The sequence below is a fragment of the Heloderma suspectum genome, chromosome 5 (assembly GCF_057233095.1).
Source record: "Heloderma suspectum isolate Gila_16-S chromosome 5, 16-S_ref, whole genome shotgun sequence".
In the NCBI taxonomy this organism is placed as follows: domain Eukaryota; kingdom Metazoa; phylum Chordata; class Lepidosauria; order Squamata; family Helodermatidae; genus Heloderma; species Heloderma suspectum.
In genome coordinates, this window is record NC_139462.1 from 192,700,595 (window position 1) to 192,719,741 (window position 19,147).

Consider the following 19,147-nt stretch of genomic DNA (forward strand, 5'->3'; position numbering starts at 1 on the left):
CTCCTGTATTGGCAGAAGAAGATTTGTTATTACAAATGGAGACCCACGAAGCTTTGTTGTCAGTCAGATGCTTGGTACTGTAACAGCACTGGTTGGGGGCAGCAGCGTCACTACACTAAGTAGTGAATGGTGTCTGAGTAGCTTTCCTTGAAGCTGCCATTCTACAAGATAATTTTCTCATTTCAGCATTACACTGAGAGTGAATTTGCGCTCTCTCTCTGCATGTGTGTATGCGTGCGCACGCACACACATACATGAAGTCTCCAAATGAGAAGGCCACAGAAAGGCACACCCTTAGGCCAGTATAATAGCTATTTAGCTTGCACCAAAATCCATCTGAGTCATGGATTTTAACCAAACACATTTGAAAAACCCTAAATATATCTATGTTATTCCAAGGCTAGAAAAGGATAGGCTGGTACCATGGTCTTATTCTGGGATATGTCTCTAGCAGTAGCCTTTTATTTTAAAACAAAAATCTCAACAAAGCCTTCATTTTAAACTTCTGTAGTAGTATGTTTGTGGTAGGTGGATTGTTTGCTCTGTAGGTCTTGGACTATATCATCTTGGCTAACAACATAGTGAACTGCAAAGAGATAAGGCATTTCAAAGATCATCATTGCCATGTTTAGTGAAAAGTCCCTGCAGAAGTAGGGCTGGATTAAGTATTGTGCATATTTGGGGGGCTGCAGGGGGAGGAGAGGACAGGGAAGTCCCACCAGCACTTTCCATTCTGCTGGTAGGAGGATATCATTGGATCCAAGCCAATATGTTTACATTTAACATGTCTTGTTTGTGTTTTAAAAATAACAGCTGGGGAAGGGGGGGGGTCAGGACTATGACACATGGGGGGTGTTTCATTGTTTCACCATGCACCATAGTCCTGATTAAAATCCCCCCCCCCCCGCCTTCTATTTCTTCTGCCATTGGCATTAATAACAACTTCCTCCTGGGGCAAATAGCAAGTTTGGGGAGAATTATTTTTACCAGGGCCACAGTGCAGGGGGAAGGGTTAAACCTGTCCTCCTTGTTATTTCTAAAATAGAAACAAGACATGTTAAATGCATACATACATTTAACAGATCATCTCGTTTAGCCTTAAGCCTATCAACATCCTAGAGCCAAGTCAGACCATCCTCAGAGTACAGTGTCAACAGCACTCTGTTCCTGAAGGCAGAGTTTAGGGCATCTAACCACATTCTCTCTTGATCTAAGAAAAGGTAAAAAGGAAGATCCAGGCAATTATAGACCAGTCAGTCTGACATCAGTACCTGAGATATTTTAGAGCAGATTATAAAGCATTTGATTTGTAAGCATCTTGACACTAATGCAGTGATCACTGGAAGCCAGCACGGATTTGCTGAAAAAAGAAGTCCTGCCAGACTAATATTATTTCATTTTTCGAGTGGATATCTTCCTTAGTAGATTATGGAAATGCTGTAGACATAGGGCTTCTTCACACAGAGCTTTTATCCTGTGATTGAGATTGCTCCTTCACAGAAGTTTGCGGGCCCTTTACATGATGCCATGACCCTGCCGTGTCCCTCCAGGGCATCTCCTGCACTAAATGCCCTTTGTTCCATTTTTAAATAGATAGCAGACCTATCAAATTACCCCATTGTGTTCCGCTTCAGTTTCCACTGTGAAAAGAGGAAAAGCGGCAAAAAGGAGTGAGATCAATGAAAGATAATGGAAGACTTAGATATGTGGAGAAGGAGGGGGGGAAGAGGAGGGGGAAAAGGAAACGTGTGTAAAGGGAGTCAGTTGTGATCCTGCATTTAAAACGGAAGCAGAAAGCCCCATTTTAAATGCAGGATTTTAGGCTGGTGTAGAGATGCCCATAATATAGCTTAACTTCGGAAAGGCATTAAGGGCACAGTGCTATGGGGATGGCTGTAAGCATCCAAATTCAGTGGCTTATGACCATCCAATGTGGAGTGGGAGGAGCAGAGGAGGTGAGCTTCACCTCCACACTCCTCCTGCTCTGCATTTCAGCTAGATGGCTTTTCACTCATCTAGCTGAGGTGTCCTTCAGCAAAGGAGATCGTTACCTTGTCGTGGTGCTGGAGCTTGAGCACCTCAATGACATCATGAGCTAAACCGTGAAGGGACACCCAAGACGGGAAGGTCATGGAAGAGAGGTCAGACTAAAAATGATCCCTGGGGAAAGAAACGGCAACCCACCCCAGTATTCTTGCCATGAAAACTAAATGGATCAGTACAACCAGAGATATGTCGGTATACCATCGGAAGATGGGACTCCCAGGTCGGAAGATGGTCAAAATGCTACTGGGGAGGAACAGAGGATAAGTTCAACTAGCCCCAGATGAGATGACGCAGCTAGCTCAAAGCCGAAAGGACAGCTAGCAGCTGATGGTGCTGGTGGTGAACGATGCATCCGATGTTCTAAAGACCAACACACCATAGGAACTTGGAATGTAAGATCTATGAGCCAGGGCAAATTGGATGTGGTTATTGGGTGGATGTCAAGATTAAATATAGACATTTTGGGTGTCAGTGAACTGAAATGGACTGGAATGGGCCACTTCACATCAAATGACCACCAGATCTACTACTGTGGACAAGAGGACCACAGAAGAAAAGGAGTAGCCTTCATAATTAATAATAAAGTAGCTGAAGCAGGGCTTGGATACAATCCAAAAAATGACAGAATGATCTCAATTCGAATTCAGGGTAAGCCATGAACGTCACAGTGATCCAAATATACGCCCCAACCACAGATGCTGAAGAAACAGAAGTAGATCAGTTCTATGAGATCTGCAGCACCTACTGGATAGTATGCCAAAAAAGATGTTATTTTCATTACAGGAGACTGGAATGCTAAGGTGGGTAGTCAAACGACACCTGGAATTACAGGCAAGCATGGTCTGGAGAACAAAATGAAGTGGCAAGCGGGACATAGGCTGATAGAATTTTGCCAAGACAACTCACTGTGCATAACAAACACTCTCTTCCAACAACCTAAGAGACGACTTTATACATGGACTTCACCAGACGGTCGACACTGAAATCAGATTGACTACATCCTTTGTAGCCAAAGGTGGCGGACATCTATGCAGTTGGTAAAAACAAGACCTGGAGCTGACTGTAGTTCAGATCACAAACTTGTTATTGCACAATTTAGAATCCGACTAAAGAGAATAGGGAAGACCCACAAATCAGTTAGATATGAGCTCACTAATATTCCTCATGAATATGCAGTGGAAGTGAAGAATAGATTTAAGGGACTAGATTTAATAGATAGGGTCCCGGAAGAACTATGGACAGAAGTTCGCAACATTGTTCAGGAGGCGGCAGTAAAAAATTTCCCAAAGAAAAAGAAAACCAAGAAGGCAAGATGGCTGTCTGCTGAGACACTGGAAGCAGCCCAAGAAAGAAGGAAAGCAAAAGGCAACAGTGATAGGGGGAGATATACCCAATTAAATGCAAAATTCCAGAGGTTAACCAGAAGAGATAAGGCATTATTTTTAAAGAAGCAATGCACGGAAGCGGAAGAAGATAATAGAAGAGGAAGGACAAGAGACCTCTTCCAGAAAATTAGAAACATCGGAGGTAAATTCCAGGCAAAAATGGGTATGATCAAAAACAAAGATGGCTAGGACCTAACAGAAGCAGAAGAGATCAAGAAAAGGTGGCAAGAATATACGGAAGCTCTGTATAGGAAGGATAATAATATCAGGGATAGATTTAGGGATGGACGGAACACTTACCTTCCGTTCCGTTCTGTTTCTGCGGTGGAGGGGAGGCACTCCGTCCCTCCCCCCGGAATCCTCGGCGGGGGGGGGGAGGCGATCCAGTCCTCCCCCCCGGAATCCTGCCCGGCCGGCTCCACTCTGCGGCCAAGTCGCAGGGCTGCCGGCCGGCTCCGGCCACCCACAGCCGGACATCCAGCCACTGGGCAGCCCTGCAGAGACGCAAATGGCGGCTGTCGTAGCTGCCGCCATTTGCGTCCCTGTATTTAGCCGTGATAGGCTATGTAAATATTTACATAGCCTATCGCGGCAGGGAGTAAAAAAAGACACCGTACGAAAATGGCGGTAGCTGCTGCCATTTGCGTACGCTGGTTTTTCCCCCGTGCCGTGATAGGCTATGTAAATACTTACGTAGCCTATCATGGCCTCCGCAGGGACGCAAATGGCCTTACCTATCACTTATCTGCTCCCGTCCGCGCTGCTTTGCGAATGGCAGCTGTCCTGCAGTCGCCATTCGCTTCCTCCTCTTCATAGCCGTGATAGGCTACGTAAATACTTACGTAGCCTATCATGGCCTCCGCAGGGATGCAAATGGCGTAGCCTATCACGGCTATGAGGAGGAAGCGAATGGCAGCTGCCATTCGCAAAGCAGCACAGACGGGAGCAGGTAAGTGCTCTGTTTTGCGTGCCTTTTGTGGGTTGGGGGCAGTGGGGACTTTGTGGTTTGGGGGGGCGGGGGCTTCGTTCTGCAATGGATTTCGGCAGGGCTGAATGCACTGGCATTCGGCCTCACTGAGATCCGTCGTGGAATTCTCTGACATCCCTAGATAGATTTGACGGTGTGGTCAGTGAGCTAGAGCCAGACATCCTGAAGAGTGAGGTTGAATGGGCCTTAAGAAACATTGCTAATAACAAGGCAGCAGGAGATGACGGTATCCCAGCTGAACTGTTTAAAATCTTGCAAGATGATGCTGTCTAGGTGATGCATGCCATATGCCAGCAAATTTGGAAAACACAAGAATGGCCAACAGATTGGAAAAAATCAACCTATATCCCCATACCAAAAAAGGGAAGCACCAAAGAATGTTCAAACTATCAAACAGTGGCACTTATTTCACATGCCAGTAAGGTAATGCTCAAGATCTTGCAAGGTAGACTCCAGCAATTCATGGAACAAGAATTGCCAGATGTACAAGCTGGGTTTCGAAAAGGCAGAGGAACTAGAGACCAAATTGCTAATATCCGTTGGATAATGGAGAAAGCCAGGGAGTTTCAGAAAAACATCTATTTCTGTTTTATTGACTATTCTAAAGCCTTTGACTGTGTGGATCATCACAAATTGTGGCAAGTTCTTGGTGGCATGGGGATACCAAGTCATCTTGTCTGCCTCCTGAGGAATCTGTATAACGACCAAGTAGCAACGGTAAGAACAGACCATGGAACAACGGACTGGTTTAAGATGGGGAAAGGAGTACGGCGGGGTTGTATACTCTCACCCTACCTATTCAACCTGTACGCAGAACACATGCAATGTGCTGGGCTTGATGAAGCCAAGGCTGGAGTTAAAATTGCTGGAAGAAACGTTAACAATCTTAGATATGCAGATGATACCACTTTGATGGCTGAAAGCGAGGAGGAGTTGAGGAACCTCATGATGAAGGTGAAAGAAGAAAGTGCAAAAGCTGGGTTGCAGTTAAACCTCAAAACCCTCAAGATTATGGCAACCAGCTTGATTGATAACTGGCAAATAGAGGGAGAAAACGTGGAGGCAGTGACAGACTTTGTCTTTCTAGGCAAAGATTACTGCAGATGCTGATTGCAGCCAGGAAATCAGAAGACGTTTACTTCTTGGGAAGACAGCAATGACAACTATTGATAAAATAGTGAAGAGCAGAGACATCACACTGACAACAAAGGTCCGCATAGTGAAAGCAATGGTATTCCCCGTAGTAACCTATGGCTGCGAGAGCTGGACCATAAGGAAGGCTGAGCGAAGGAAGAGAGATGCTTTGGAACTGTGGTGTTGGAGGAAAATTCTGAGAGTGCCTTGGACTGCAAGAAGATCAAACCAGCCCATACTCCAGGAAATAAAGCCAGACTGCTCACTTGAGGGAATGATATTAAAGGTGAAACTGAAGTACTTTGGCCACATAATGAGAAGACAGGATACCCTGGAGAAGATGTTGATGCTAGGGAAAGTGGAAGGCAAAAGGAAGAGGGGCCGACCAAGGGCAAGATGGATGGATGATATTCTGGAGGTGACAGACTCAACCTTGGGGGAGCTGGGGGTGGTGACGGCCGACAGGAAGCTCTGGCATGGGCTGGTCCATGAAGTCATGAAGATTCAGAAGCGACTGACTGAATAAACAACAACAACAACAAGCTGAGGTGTCAGAGAGGGGGAGGGAAGGAGGCTGGGAATGCTGGAGGATTCCTTGTAAGCCAGCCTCCCCAGTCCCCTCCCTACGCACAGGAACACCCCTTTACCTTCCCTGCGAGATCACTTTTGTGACCTCGGAGAGGTAGCCTGCACAGTCCATGCTGGCTGCAAGGGGGGTGGCGAGTGTAGCTCAGACTCCTGAGTGCGATGCTGGAGCGCTGGCTCCAACCTTGAATTCAGGAATCTAAACTATCCTATGGCCCCCCAGATGCTGTCTAGGGGCCATAGAATCCCTCTCTCAAGTGTTCCATGATATTCTGATTAGCAATATAGTTAAGTATGGGCTGGATGACACTACTACTAGGTGGAGCAACAGCTGGCTGGAGAACTGTATTCAAAGAGTGCTCATCAATGATTCCTCATCAAACTGGAGAGAGGTATTGAGTAGGGTGACAGATGGCTTGGTCCTGGGTCTGTACTCTTCAACATTTTTATTAATGACTTGGAGAAAAAGATGGAAGATGACACAAAATTTGGTGGTATAGCTAATACCTTAGAAGACAGAAAGAAAATTCAAAATTATCTTGATAGGCTAGAAAACAGGGCAGAAATAATAGAATTTAACACAGACAAGGGCAAAGTTCTTCATTTCTTCATTTAGGAAAAAGAAACCAAATGCACAGGTATAAGGCAGGGGATATCTGGCTTGGCAATAGTATGTGTGAAAAGGATCTTTGATTACAAGCTGAATATGAGTCAGCAGTGTGATGTGGCTGCAAGAAAGGCAAATGCAGTTTTAGGTTGCATCAATAAAGGTAAAGTTACAAAATCATGAGATGTAATAGTTCCACTCTACTCTGCACTGGTCAGACCCCACCTGAAATACTGTGTCCATTTCTGGACACCATATTTTAAAAAGGATTCAGATAAATTGGAATGAGTTCAGAGAATCATAGACTTGTAGAGTTGGAAGGGGCCTATAAGACCATCGAGTCCAACCCCCTGCTCAATGCAGGAATCCCAGTCACAGCATCTCTGACCAATGGCTGTCCAGACTTATCTTGAATGCCTTCAGTGTGGGAGAGCCCACTACTTCCCTAGGGAATTGGTTCCATTGTCATATTGCTCTAACAGTCAGGAAGTTTTTCCTGATATTCAGCTGGAATCTGGCTTCCTGTAACTTGAGCCCATTATTCTGTGCCCTGCACTCTGGGATGATCGAGAAGAGATCCTGGCCTTCCTCTCTGTGACAACCTTTCAAGTCCTTGAAGAGTGCTATCCTATCTCCCCTCAGTCTTCTCTGCTCAAGGCTAAATATGCCCAATTCTTTCACTATCTCTTCTTTTTTGCCCTCCTCTGAACCCTCTCCAGCTTGTTTGCATCCTTGTTAAGGTGTGGTGTCCAGAACTGGACATAGTACTCCAGATGAGGCCTAACCAGTGCTGAGTAGAGGGGAAGTAGTACTTCCCGGGATTTGGAAGGCTATACTTCTATTAATGCAGCCCAAAATAGCATTAGCCTTTTTTGTAGCCACATCACATTGTTGACTCATATTCAGCTTGTGATCGACAACAATTCCAAGATCCTTCTCGCTTGTAGTGTTGTAGAGCCAGTATCCCCCATCTTGTAACTATGCATTTGGTTTCTTTTTCCTAGGTGCAGAACTTGGCATTTATCTCTATTAAATTTCATTCTGTTATTTTCTGCCCAGCGCTCCAGCCTATCAAGATCACTTTGAATTTTGTTTCTGTCTTCCAAGGTATTAGCTATCCCACCCAAATTTGTGTCATCTGCAAATTTGATCAGCATTCCCTGCACCTCTTCCTCCAAGTCATTAATAAAAATGTTGAAGAGCACTGGGCCCAGGACAGAGCCCTGCGGTACCCTGCTCGCTACCTCTCCCCAGTTTGAGAAGATCCCATTGATAAGCACTCTTTGTCCGATCCTGTAGCCAACTGTGGATCCACTTGATTGTTGTTTCATCTACCCCACTTTGAGCTAGTTTGCTAATCAAGGTATCATGGGGCACTTTGTTGAAAGCTTTGCTGAAGTCGAGGTATATTATGTCCACAGCATTCCCACAGTCCACAAGGGAGGTTACTTGATCCAAAAATGAGATCAGATTCATCTGGCAGGATTTGTTCTTGACAAATCCATGTTGGCTTCAAGTAATCACTGCATTGTTTTCAAGGTGCTTCCAGATGGATTGCTTTATCATCTGCTCCAGAATTTTCCCTGGGATTGATGTCAGACTGATTGGTCTGTAGTTCCCAGGTTCTTCCTTTTTACCCTTTTTGAAGATAGGGACAACATTAGCCCTCCTCCAGTCATCTGGCACTTCACCCATCCTCTATGATTTCTCAAAGAGTAGACAGTGGTTCTGAGAGTTCTTCTGCCAGTTCCTTTACTACTCTAGGGTGCAGTTCATCTGGCCCTGGAGATTTGAACTCATTCAAAGTAATTAGGTGTTCCTTGACTATATGCCTATCAGTCTCAAACTGCAATCCTGCCCCTTCAGCCTGTACTTCACCTGTATTTGGGTATCTTAGCCTTGAGAAGAGAAGAATGAGGGGAGATAACGATAACACTTTTCAAGGACCTAAAGGGTTGTCAAATAAAAGAAGGCCACAACCTGTTCTCTGTCATCCCAAACTGTAGGACAATGGGCTTATGCTACAGGGAGGTGGATTATGTTGAACAACAGGAAAAGTGTCTTAATAGTCAGAGCAATCAGATAATGGAACCAAGTGCCTAGGGAGGTGGCGGCCTGTCTGTCACAGGAGGTATACAAGCACACACTGGACAGCCATCTGTCAGGGATGCATTAAACGGGATTCCTGCATTGAGCAGGGGGTTGGACTCGATAGCCTAAATGGCCATTTCCAACACTATAATTCTAATTAAACATGCAGAAAGACTAGCATCCCTATATTTGACAGGGCCACCAGAGTGATCCTGGGCCCCCCAAGATGACTCCTAAGAATTTTATTTAGCTATTGACCTAAATGGAAGATGGAATTATGCTTACAGACATTTTTGGGAGGGGAGAAAGGAAATACAGCAAAGGCAGTTAAAAGCAACTGTGCCAGAGGGAAAGGGTGCGTGGCAAGTTCCCTGTCGTTTCTTTTTCATCTGTGAGCGTGTGCTCTCATTCTGGGATTGATTGCTCAGCTGAGCCACGTCTACTCAGGGCGGGCTTTGCAGAGCTTTGACTTGGCTTCCTCCCAGCTAGTCAGCTATGTGGCACTATTGCTACTGTTGCAAAAGAAAAAAAGAAAAGAAAAGGGGGGGGGAACTTCCATCATTACGTTTTCCCTCTTAGCCAGCAAGTATAGTCCTGCACCCAGGATCTGCTTTACATATTTATGGATTCAAAAGCCTATTGCTAAAGAGAGATGTTTTTCCCAGGTCCAAGTATGAAATACCTGCAGTATTCACATGAGGTTATAAAGAAGATTGGCAGATTACTTTGTGATGCACAAGCTAAATGTTCCTGGAGAAACGTAGGGGGTTACTATCCCCTCCCCCTCAGCTGTGGAACTTGGGTGTTGGTTCCAACTTCTTCCACCCTTTTTTTCCTTCTTGTATGAAAATCAGGTTCTGGCATTTTTCAAATGCTACAGATATGGAACTACAGCGGAATTTTTACTGGGCGTGAACTGCAGCCAGCATAGAATACAAGTAGCTGTATTCCAGTTTGGGTTTTGCCCTGCAGAAATATCAATTCAGAAATAACCCTTCAGATTGGGAAACCAATGCAGGAGAAAGGGTTAAAAATACCCTCCCCTGTGCCACAGCCCAAATCTGAATTGTCCTCCCACCCCTGCAGGAGTATTACCCTATTTCCACAAACATGGGAGATCCAGTCATGGATTTCCCATCATCAATCCAGTTTGGCCTTAGATTAATTATTAGCATTGTTAACCTTGGTGATCAGGAACTTGCCAGTCTCTCCCCAGGTCTTTCTCAGCTTTGCTCCTCAAACCCTTATTCAGCTAGAGATTAGGGATGAGTGAAGGAGTGATGCTCAAGTTGACCAAGATTCTCCAAACATCAAGAACATAAGGAAAGCCATGCTGGATCAGACCAAGGTTCCATCTAGTCCAGCATTCTGTTCACACAGTGGAGAACCAGCTGCCCATGGGAAACCTACAAGCAGGACATGAGTGCAACAGCATGCTCCTGTCCATGTTCCCCAGCAACTGGTGTACATTGGAATAGGCATATGGCCTCTGATACTGGAGGTGGCTCATAGCCATCAGGACTAGTAGCCATTGGCTCACTTCTCATCTCATACCCAGTTTACGTTTGTGGTTGCTGCTCATTTTGCATGAATGGGAAAATTGTGCAAAATAAGCAGTGATTGAACAGAAAAGTTATGCAAAAATCCCAAAATCTGCACAAATTTTGGAAGTTTGGCAATTTTCCCCATAGACTAAACTGGGAAATTTGGGTTTGACTCCGCTGATTTGGAAAATTGTGCAAATCTGGAAATTTGCACAAATCAAATGGGGAAAGTTGAACAAATTAAACGCAGGCACATATTTGGTAATTTGCAAACATTTTCAGTGATCATGTTTTCGCACTTGAGTTTGCAAACAGGGCAGGTTTGCATGTTCTCGAGCAGAAATGAAATGTTCTGATTTTCATTTCGTTCTTCTGAAAATGCCTTTTTGCTTCATAGTTCTGTGAACCTAACTCCCGTTGATTATTGCCATGCACATCATCTTGTTCTCTCCCAGTTCCTTTTATACCTCTGGTAATTTATAGCAGAGCCATTTGATATTTTTGTATCTGAATTTTTAAATGCATTTGAATGTATGATTTTATGGTTTTTATGCTGGATTTGTTTGTTTTTAATGTTGTGTACACCCCCTGGGATCCCATGTGAATGAAGGGTGGTTTATTAAATGAATGAATGAATGAATGAATAAATAAATACTTATATTTTGAACTTTACATATGTGTAGTACATGAGGGCGAGCCCCCCTTCCCATAAAGGCTCATTTGAATGCTCTCACATCACATAATGTGCGTGAAGCCATGTGTTAGTCAAAATTGGGTTCACAGCTGATGATGGCACTCCACAGCAGGGTACTGGGCCACTGCCAGCACTTGGAATCATTGGGCAGCTGCCAGGGCCTCAGCACGCTGCCAGGGCCCACTGCTGATAGTTGCCCTGGGCTCTCCCCCCCCACCTCAGCCCAATGTTCTGAGCAGAACCAGGCAGCTGACTCTACTAGCTGCCATTTTAATTTCCTATAATGCCCTTGACATAGCATTGCTATGGGGGCATTGTGGAAAATTAAAATGGCAGCCAACAACCACCCAACTATGACACTGGCCATCACTGCTGCCAGGCACGTCTGCCAGGGCCCACCAAGGATGGGCCCACCAGAATGCACTTTGCCCAGAGCTCCCTCAAACCTGAAGCTGGACCTGGCAGTGTCTGTGGTTCATTGGGAGCATTGAATAATTACAGAATCATAGTATCATAGAATCATAGAGTTGGAAAATACTGCAGAGATCATCTAGTCCAACCCCCTGCTCAATGCAGGCTCTGCACTGCCAGATGCAGCTATAGCATCCCTGGCAGATGGCCATCCAGCCTCTGTTTAAGTCCCTACAGTGAAGAAGCCACCATCTCCTGAAGCAATCTGTTCCACTGCTCAACAGCTCTCACTGTCAGGAAATTTCTCCTAACGTTAAGCCAGAATCTGCTTCCCTCCAATTTCCACTCATTGGTTGGTTCTAGTCCTGCCCTTGGGAGAAACAGAGAACAAATCTGCTCCATCTTCTGCATGACAGCCTTTCAGATATGTGAACACTGTTATCATGTCTCCCCTTAATCTTCTCTTCTCCAGGGTAAACATACCCAGCTCTTTTAACCATTCCTCATAGCACTTGGTCTTAGCTCCCTCATTATCCTGGTTGTTCTTCTCTGGACATGCTCAGACTTGTCAATGTCTTTCTTAAAATGGGGAACCCATAACTGGACACGTACTCCAAATATGTCTGAATGAGCATAGTTGCAGAGAATGATGATGTCACACCTGCTGCATTCGACTGCCTTAGGAACATAGGAGGCTGCCTTATACGGAGTCAAACCATTGGTCCATCTAGCTCAGTACTGTTGACACTGACTGGCAGCAGCTCTCCGGATTTCAGGCAGGAATGTTTCCTGCCCTACCTGGAGATCTGGGGTATTGCAAAGCATGTGCTTTGCAAAGCATGTGAGTTATGGCCCTTTCCTGACTTGATGCCCCAAGCCCCATGCTGGTCTGGAAGTGGTCCTAAATTTTCTACAAAGCTAGTCTAATGTTCACCAAAATGTGTCACCAAAGTTGATCACTGAAGCCACCTTGACAGATTATTAGGTCTCCAGTCTTAAAGAAGTTGCTCCTATTTGTGTTATTACACCAGGGTGCAGAGATGAACACAGGGCTGTGTCAAGTATTATGCATTTTATACTCATAAGCATTTTTGCACAATCACCATACATCTGTACAGTTTACTGGGAGGAAAAGGTAGGATATAAATATAACAAACAAACAAACAAACAAACAAATAATGGCCTGCTGGCATTTTTTATTTACAGAAATTCTATACTGCTATATATCTAATAGGATTCCCAAGTTGTGCACAATAAAAAGAAAAAAGAGTCAAAACAGAACTATTTTTTAAAATAATTATGCCAATAAAGCTGTGACTGGTCAAGGAAGGCTTGTATAAAAAAAAAATGTCTTCAGCAAGTGCCAGAAACAGAACAATGTCGGTGCCTACCTGATATCAACAGTCAGGGAATTCCACAGATAGGGATGTACGAAAGTCACTTACGTTTGATGAAATTTGCTTCGCGGTGGGGGGGAGGTGCCCTGTCCCTCCCCCTGAAATTCTGGCCGGGGGGGAGGCGCCCTGTCCCTCCCGCCGTGAATCCTGGCCGGCCAGGAACGCAAATGGCAGCGGCCGTAGCTGCCGCCGTTTGCGTCCCTGCAGACAGCCGTGATAGGCTACATAAATGTTTACGTAGCCTATCACGGCTGAGTGAAAAAAACAAACAAACCGCGCGTACGCAAATGGCGGCGCCCATGGGCGCCGCCATTTGCATTCTTTATTTTGGCACGTGTAGTCTACGTAAACATTTAGGTAGACTACGGTGAAAATAAGGGGAACGCAAATACACTATTTGCGTTCCCCTTATTTTCACCGTAGTCTATGTAAATGTTTACGTAGACTACACGTGCCAAAATAAGGAACGCAAATGGCGGCGCCCATGGGCACCGCCATTTGCATATGCGCGGTTTTTTTTTTCTTCACTCAGCCGTGATAGGCTACGTAAACATTTATGTAGCCTATCACGGTATTTTTTTGAAAATCTAGCCGTGATAGGCTACGTAAATCTTTACGTAGCCTATAACGTTTTTTTTTTTTTACTGGAAATGGTGGCGGCGGCAGCTGGTAGGAAGACTGGCTGCCGCCGCCGCCCCGCCGCCACCCCGCCACCGGAGCCGCTGCCGCCAGGGACATTCCCCAAAGGTAAGTCCCGTCCCGGGGGGGGGTGGCAGGGGGTGGCAGACCGTTTCGCCACCGAGTTCGGGGGGCCGAATGCGCTAGCATTCGGCCTCCCCGAGATTCGTGGCGAAATTCTCTGACATCCCTATCCACAGAGAAGGATCCAGTACACTGAAGGCTCTGCTCTGAGTGGAATCCAAATGGACTACAGGTCCATGCAGAACCACCAGGAATGTGTCATCTGATGACCTCAGTAACTAGGCAGGCTGGTAAGGGAGAAGGTGCTCTCTCCAATATCCTGGTCTCAAGTTGTTTAGGGCTTTATACACCAGTAAAAAACTTAAGGGGGCTGCGGTGGCTTAGTGGTTAAGACGTTGAACTGCAGACCGGAAGGTCGGCAGGACAGCAGTTCGAGACCTGAGTGCTGCGTGATGGAGTGAGCTCCCGTCTTCAGTCCCAGCTCCTGCCAACCTAGCAGTTCGAAAGCAAGTAGATAAATAGGCACCGCTTCGGCGGGAAAGTTAACAGCATTCCGTGCACCTTGGTGTTCAGTCATGCCAGCCACATGACCACAGAAGCGTCTTCGGACAGCGCTGGCTCTTCGGCTTAGAAATGGAGATGAGCACCACACCCTAGAGTCGGACACGACTGGTTGGGGACACCTTTACCTTTTAAACAAAACTTAAACCTGGCCCAGTAGCAAATGGTGTAACTATGAGATCTTTACTGTAGGAAGTATTAACGCACTGAGGGCATTTCTACACCAGCCTAAAATCCTGCATTTAAAATGGGGCTTTCTGCTTCTGTTTTAAATGCAGGATCACCACTGACTCCCTTTATATGTGCTTCCTTCCTCGCTCCCCCTTCTGTCCATATCTGAGTCTTCCATTATCTTTCATTGATCTCACTCCTCTTCTTGCCGCTTTTCCTCTTTTCATGGAGGAAACTGAAGCAGAACACAATGGGGCAATTTGATAGCTCATTATCTGTACCTATTTAAAAACGGGACAAAGGGCATTTAGTGCAGGAGGGTCATGGCAGGGTGATGGCATCATGTAAAGAGCCCACAAACTTCCATGAAGGAGCAATCTCAATCGCAGGATAAAAGCTCCGTGTGATGAATCCCTCAGTCGGTTCAAAGCTCTAATAACATTTGTTCAAATACAGGTACATGTGGAAAATAGAAAGCCATATGCTGCTCATGGCACTACACTTTACCGATGAAGGCTGGAATAGCTGCTCAGCCACTTCATGTAATTACATCGAACTTGTATTCAGCAAAACAACAAAGCCATAGGAGATCTGGGCCTTTAAAATAACTTGTAGTGCATGCAGGTGAGTTCTGCTTTTTGAATGGATGCCAGTGTGAGGTATAGCTTAAAGGAGAAACAGATGTTAATGACTGCAGTTTGGCAGCAGATATTTATTTCTAACACGTCTGTGCTACACTCATGGGTGGACAAACATCCCCCCAAATTTAGAGCCTTCCATTTAGCGGGCCCCAAGTGATGAGAAAGTCTTTTTCGTGTTTTTCATTGTGTCCTTCTAACTTTAACTTATAATTGCATTTTTGTCTTTAAATCGTTCATTGTCCCCCCCGCCCCCGCTAGGCATTGTGGGAGCACCGTCTTAAGCTATTGCAAATGTTTCTGCTGTAATTGTTTCCATTAAATATGCTAAACCGAATCTTCTTTTAAATTTAACTAATAACTCTGTAGTAAGATTCTAACAAACAAACAAAAACATCCAGTAGAAATATTCTTTGTTCTCCATATAGGTAAAGTTGAAAAAGCCTGTAGAACTGTGGATCTAGAATGAGGAGACTTTAAAGAGCTGACAGCGTGGAGCAGGAACTTATTTTCAGGGCAGTGCGGTTTTGGAATGCTGACCAAGAGCAAAATGACGTTTCCAGAACAAACAGAGTCTCCGGCCAATCTAAGCAAGATACTTAAAGCGAGCAAAGCAAAGCAAGAGCCTGTTAACAGTTCATAGCAAGAGACCATGTTTTCTTTTCCAGCCTTCTATATCAGGAAACTTTGTCTGGAGGATACAGGAGGGAGGAAAAAATCAAGAACAAACATTCTGCTGAGACTTCATTGGGAACATGGCATCTCAAAGCAGATGTACTGATTTGTCTTTTTAGGAGGTTTTTATTCCTAACAAGAACGCTTGCACACTTTGGGATCCTAAATTACAGCTGTCTTGCTGTACACACCCATGCGCCCCTTATCACTTTACCTTTGATCCTAAACTGATATGTTAAAAAAAAAAAGCTATGTCTTTGGGGTATGATTTAACTAAATCACTTTGTTTTTGTATTTAATACATTTTAATCCCACCCTTTCTCTATGGAGCTCAGGGAAGTGCACATCTTCTCTACCATAGGCAGGGATTTGGATCTGAGTCTCTAGTCATTACTCCACACTGAAGCCACAATTACAACTGTAATTTTTGGAAAAAAGTAAGTTTTGACATTAAAAACCCTATGGAGGTTTTTTTGTGTGCTAGGGTACCCTTCCCAAACCTGGGCCCCACCAGATTGTTGGACTACAATTCCCAGCATGCATCCGGAGGGCCCCAGATTGGGGAAGGCTTGTAGACTATGGCTGAGATACATAAATAAAATATGGGAACAGCCTCCTCAACCCACCCTCTCCCTCTCTCTCTCTCCCTCCCATGTGCTGCTGACTCTCAGCCATATAAGTACTTGTCACATGGTACAGCTGGAATTTCAGCACGGCCTTTTTTCATTAACCTAGAAACAGCTGCCAACTGAATGCTGTGGTCTGAAAGAAAAGCTTTAACTTATAAACAAAACCATATGGAAAGAATGATCACATCACAGTCAGTCTCACTTTCCCATCCCCCCTCCAAACTAGGAGGTATGCTTCATCTTCCAGCCATGAAAGTCTTAACTGCTATTTATCAGATGCAAAAAAATAATAAAGGTTGTCCTAGCAGGGAGACAGTGTGCTCCTTGGGAAGGGATGTGAAAAGGAAATAATGCTGAGATGCCATTAAAATCCTGGGCGTGGGTGTGGTTTTTTTTAGCATGTTCAGCATTGGCCTAATTTTGCTCTACTTGAAGCAAATGGGGAGATTGCAGCAGACGTTTCATACAAGCAGAGTCGAGGAGGCTGTGAAAGGTGTAAGTGAGATAGGTAGGTACCACTGGCAGGGCTGGCCCTACCATGAGGCAGAGTGAGGCGGCTGCGTCACTCTGAGGGAACAGGAGTGGCGGCAACATGTTGGAAGACAGAACTGTATGTGTAACCCACAGTGTGCCCTGCATAAGCTACCTGCTTCCCTTGGGTTCAGTAGAGGCAGCCAGTGGTGAAGTAATATTCAACTGCCAGTCTGGTTAGCTTCTATACATGGGGGCGCAATCATGTGTCAGGCAGCAAAACTTCCTGGTCTGGCCCTGACCACTGGAACCCATAGTCCTGCTATGCTTTACCGTAATTTTCAGCAACTGCTTTATGACAGAATGCTTCTACTAGCACCACAGTTCAAGCAGTTTTACAGCACCTGGATCCAGTAAATATACTCACTGCTTTCAGGCAATAGGAACTGCTACACTATCATCTCAAGATAGCCTTTCCCACCCTATTGTCCTCTAGATGTTTTGGACTACAACTCCCTAAATTCCTGACCATTGGTCATGCTGGCTGAGGCTGATGGGAGTTGGTGTCCAAAACATTTGGAGGGCACCAGGTTGGGGAAGGCTGTCTCAAGGCTCAGGAATGAGCTGAGCCCAAAAGACAAAACTATAATCCGTTGGTTTGTACCATCTGTACCGTTTACCCTTTTGCTCTGGGCTTTCCAAACAGTTTGTAATGAATTGTTCTTAGTTAAGCACATGAGTGCTTTGTGCTGAGTGGAAACGATCGTTCCACCCACAGGAGGCTTTGACTTGCACATTTGTAGCTGGGAGCAGCTATGCAAGTTCTGTATCATGGCCAGGGTCCTTGCTGGAGCAGCAAGATTGCTAGTAACTGCTTCGCCTCCCCATTTGAGCATTCCCCCCCACCTGTGAGTTCATTGGGATGCTTCGAGTCCTGCACTCCCATCTGGGCGCTCACCCTCATGTGGTTGACAATTGTGTGAAGGGGAGAGTGGGCCCATGCCAACTCCCCCCCCCCATGTCCCTCCCCCCTCCTAATCCATGCATTGGAGAGGGTAAGTCAGCCGAAGGAAGTCTGTTCTACGCACATAAGGTGCCACTGCAATTTAGAGCTGCGATCAGGATTCTAAGCCATGGGGCAGCCTATATGTGTAGGGCAGGGTCCTCTCCAAAGACACCACCCCACATGTGTGGACAGTGGGGGCAGCAGGGGTGACAAGAGGGACAGCAAGTGCAGCTCCCTCTTCTCCTCTTATAGTTGTTAGTCATTAGCGTTAGTGTTGGCTAAACACCCCAATAGGGCTTGTATCTGCCCTGTATGTCTGTCCAGCCCATCCTCCCCCAGCCTGGTGTTCTCCAGATGTGTTGGATTATAACACATAATTCCCAGCCAGTGCTGCAAATTGCAGTCCAACATATCTGGAGGATAGCAGGTTGGGGAAGGCTGGACCAGTCTATCTACCTTTGTTTCTCATGGACTGAATTCCTGGGTTTGACACTTGTGACCCAAGCTTCTTGGTGCCTGCTCTCTTTCCCCAACTTCCTCTCAGCTAAATAGATTCCCTACCTTATATGAAGAGGGAGAATTTCTGACATGTGAATTCTACATCACTGAGGGATTCTTTGATTGACACCTGCACCTGGAACCTAATAAATGCTGTTGCCACAGTGAAGCAGGCTGCATATTAGTCAAAGCTTCCAAATACTGTTCATGTGTCACCCCATCTATTTATTTATTTATTTATTTATAATTTCACCAACTACTCACATAAGAGCACTCAAAGCGACATGTGATCAAACCTAAAATCAAACCAACAGCTAGGATTTCCAAACTGCAACCTACAGATTCACATGATACCTTTAAAAATGCAGATTCCCTCCATTCCTTTTATTCACTGCCTTCCCCACTTCCTGCTGTAATGAGCAGGACTTTGTCAGGGACAGTCTGTGAATGTGAAAGTCCATACCCTAATGTAGATATGGACAGGGTGTTCGCCTGCTCAGAGACTGTGAAGAGACTTTGGCCGTGGTCTGCAACAAACAGAAAGAACAACTCAACTGACAGGCAGAAGGTACGCTCCTGTTATTTATACCAGGGCTGGCCAATCCAGAGGTGGCATACTGTCAGCCAATTACAGGAGCGGATGTTGCACACCACTATTCTTTCTGCGCTTCGAAGACTCTAAGCATACACAGCCCGTGGTAGTTCCAAGCCATAGATCTGTAGGTTCCTGTTTCATGTCCCAAACTCCAACTGTGCGAGTCAGCCTGAAGCTGAATGATGTATATGCATGTACAAAACTAATGCTGTCAGAGAATATTTGCTGCTAAGGGAAAAATGTTTGCAAGTTTAAAAGCATATTAAATTAAAAACAATTTCTATCTGTTTATATCTGAAATGTTTGGAAGATATTGGGG